Source organism: Ciconia boyciana, chromosome 1 (genome assembly GCF_034638445.1).
Source record: "Ciconia boyciana chromosome 1, ASM3463844v1, whole genome shotgun sequence".
Taxonomy (NCBI): Eukaryota; Metazoa; Chordata; class Aves; order Ciconiiformes; family Ciconiidae; genus Ciconia; species Ciconia boyciana.
This window is the reverse complement of record NC_132934.1, coordinates 160,723,318-160,727,383: the sequence shown is the minus strand read 5'-3', so window position 1 is coordinate 160,727,383 and position 4,066 is coordinate 160,723,318.

The window sequence follows — 4,066 nt, the reverse complement described above, 5'->3', positions numbered from 1 at the left end:
TCTTCAGTGGCTTATTACATATTATAGCTTCATAAAAATATGTAAATACAATTATATTGAAGATGGATGCTTAAAGATTGCGTAGAGTATTTTACGGCTTTTTCTATGGTTTAATGTATATTGACACACCCTTAGATCTGCAAGAAATGTTATTTGTGCTACATGGCTATAACACGGAAATGTGATTGTGGCGCATGAGAATTAAATTATACACACATATAACAAAACCACTCTGCAGCATTAATCCAGTCCTTATATCCTCCAGATACATTCTCAGAGATCGCTATGGAATTGTCAGTATGTTGAGAAGATCTTATAACGCATGAGTCAGCATTCTCTGCTGATCTTGCTTTTAGATCTCTATGATGCATATTCTATACAGCAACTATTGCTGATTGTATTTAATGTAGGTTAAAAAATAAAAATTACTATTTTTGCCTTATATTAAGAGACTAATGTTGAATTTGGATGACTGGCATTAAACCTATATTTGCTTTTTTTTGAAAATGGAGTATTTTGTTCGTATCTTGTTCGGTAATTTTAGACTCCTAATACAATTTGGCTTTTGGCATGTTTTCACAAGCCTGATAAAATTTTATTTAAAATTAAACTTCTTGTACCAATTGCCATTCATAAGGTTGGGGTTTTTTATTCTTACCAGTTTACTTTTCTAAAAGACCTTAACCTAATGATCTTGAATATTGAGCCCAATAAAAATATCTTTGGTTAAGGTAACTTGTCATTATTAACCTCCTAAAAGTTGGCATGTAAAAAAGGTTTCAGGTGACATTTCCTCAATTGCTGTGCTCCACAACCCCACCCAGACGAACCACGCCACTCTCATGCTCTGCCTACCTCCAACCACAGCTCTGTTCAGATGTTGTGGACAGGTTTGTTCTTGTGCCCCTCCCCACATGCAGTCACTAGGAAATGCTGATTTCAGATAATCTTCCATGTTTTATGTTCAAAACAGGAAAAGGGTGAGTGTGGTAAGCGTTTGTTCTTTACTAATGCAGTGAGCTGTAGTGTGACTCTTGATTTAAATTTAAAAAAGTATAAAATTGAACATTCTTAATATCCCTGGTTTTGTGATCACCTACTGTATGTATAGTCACTGCTCAAAATCATCAATCGTTATTACACAGATGGGAATGCTTAGGTTGAGAAACATGAGTCAGTTGTCTATTATTGAAATATGAATATAATAGGTGCTCAAGAATTCAGTCTAGTGATATGAAAACAGATTTTCGTGATGTATTTAAAACTGCTGTTTAAAAATCAGATTAATAGAAGTGAGATGTAGCCACTGCGGTACGTATATGGGTTTGAAACTGGTGGATGTATTTCCCTTTTTTTTTTTTTCTACAGACTAGTTGACAAGTCATGGCAGCTTCTCAAGTATCTTATTTTCACCTTTAAAGGCAGTTTGTGTAGTGTGTCATTATCTTCTGGAATCTAAACCTGCTGCATACACAATTTTTCAAGCAGCCTTGCCTTGTAATAATTGCAGCTGTTTTGGCATTTGAAATGGTTAGGTTTCAGTGTGCAGTACTTGAGACAATACAGAAAGTTTAATACATCACAAATTTTACAGAAGAGCTATTCTAAAGTTGTTCCCTCCCTTGAAACCCATTATTGTCTCAGATAATTTTACAAGTTTTTCTAGCATTTAGGCTTCTGGTGTGTGTTAGGGCATCCATATGTTCTACTGTGTACCATATCTGTTCTTCAGATCTCTTGGGAGGCCTGGGTTTTTGTCTAAACTTTCAAAATACTGTCCTCTTCCAAAATCTTTCTATACGACTAGATATTTTCTTAAAATACACTTACTGCACGGATATCTGAGAAAATGTAAATTAATAGGAAGGTTAAGAGGTAGGAACAAATTGCTGAGCTGCATGAAGAAAATTTAGACAAAGTGTAACACTTCCAACCAGTGTCAGTTTTTTGGTGGCTGGTAAGTAATTTAAAAACTGGTTCTTCAGAGTCTGAAAAAAGTGACCATCATTGCCAAATTTAGTCTGAAAGTAATCCTCAGTCTGAATCATGTTTTGGAAACATGGTATGGGAGTTAGTGGTTTGGTTTGGGTTTTTTTTCTCTAAAAAAGAAGAAATAAAAAAGCAGCTTTATGGCAAGCTGTGTCTCATGGCAAGCTACCTTGGTCCATCTTCAGCCTGGTAGCTTCACTTCTTACTGAAATGCTTAGCGGCGTTTGAACATCCATAGGAGTTCTTAGACTTTTGCCATCATACTGATCGCGTGTGCCCTTGGCTGCTTTGCTGGAGCCTTGCAACCATATCACAAATATTAGTTGGCTGTAAGCTAGTCATGGACAATATCTTCATGGGTTTTGTGCCATTTTGAGGTAAAAGGCAGTGAGGGATGACTGGGAAAGGCTGAGGTCATTAGTGCAATCTCCTGCTTGCTGCTTACCTTTCTTCCGTTTTGCGTTAGCATTGCTTGAAAACAGATTTCCTTATGTTTCAACCTCTGTCTTTCCCACGGGTGCAAAGAGCAGTGATTACCATACCTAGCTCTTGCATATAGCACAATCCTTTTGTATTTTAAAGCTCAGCTATCCAGAATGTGTGTGGTTACAGGTATGATGCAGATGTAGCAACAAGCACAAAGGCATAGACAGCATTGTGGAACCTGTCAGTGTATTCCCGTGTTTCTGTGACACCGCTTACTGTCCCTTTGGGGCTTGAGACCTTCAGAGTGATGGTATCGCACAGAGGTCCATCAGGATTTGTGGATGGGATTTATTGTGCGCTGCTGTCCTGTGTGGGGTGGTGAGAAGGGGTAGGTGAGCTGTCTGGTGGTTGGATACTGAGGTGGAAGGAAGGTAAGTAGAGTTTCTCTGCGATTGCCTGAAAAATGCTTTAAGTGGGTACTTTAGTCCTGTCGTGGGTGGTACCTGTATTTTCTTCAGGACAAGTAAGTCTGGAAGAGAAGCAAGGAAGAGAGGGCGGAACAGGGTGGAATTCAGGCAGGCGTCTGAGGTGCTCAGAGTTACACTGATCTGAATAACCTGTTTGAAGGGACAGGAAACACAAATGAAGTCCCGTTTGAACTGACGTACAAATCAAAACTGTGAAATGTTGTGGATGAGAAACACCGTTTTACTAATACTAGTAAAGGCAGAAATACCAATCTCTCAATTAAGAAAAGTAGGCTGGACAACATCTGTACTTCAGGCAAGGCAGGGGAGGAGTGAGAGACCTTGAAAGGGAATGGTGGGGTTTTGGCGTATCTGGCTTTGGTCAGTAGAGCTTGAAATTGTGGCCAAGTATTTCTTTGTGGGATTGCTGGGACGGGGTTGCTGTAGCCAATCCTGACTACATTTGCAGTGCACAATAAATAAAAACTGAAGGTGCTTGGTGAATTGCTGTTACTCAGCTGATAGAGATCTTGACTTTTACAGGTAAGGAATAAGTCACATGAAAGTATGGTAAATCCTTAACAGCTGGGAGAAGTTTTTTGTATTTGATGGTTGATAAACATTGTCCATTGTCGTCGTTATAATTGAATGTTACTGCAGTGTTGCATTTAGTTTTCCTGCTCCAGCTACCCTAACGTCAAATTCTGTGAGCTAGAACGTTGATAAGCTTAGCTGGTGTGGGATACATGTGACCATGACTTTATGCCATGAAGTGTTACATCTGTCCTTTTTCTGTGCCTTACCAGTTTGGGCAACAGCTTCATTTCTGGGGGCAGCTGTACCTCCTCTTCATAATTTTTCTTTAAAGCTACTGCTTCTGAAATGATCTGTTCATCCAAGTTAGCGCCCTCTCAAATCCCGGCTTGCTCCCTTGGATTAATTACTAATCATCACTTAGAGAATGGTGCATGTTCTGCAAATAATTTCATCTCTACGTTTACATCCCTTTTTTTCCTTTCAATTACTGTTCCTCCAAAAGCTCTTACTTCTGATAATAGTCCCAACTCCTGCTCTTGGAGCTCATCACAACTTAAGTATTTTCTTACAGGAGAGAAGATTACTTGTGCAGAGATGTTCTAGTCTTCTCCCAAATATAGTTTCCTACAATTCACCTCTAATTTCAT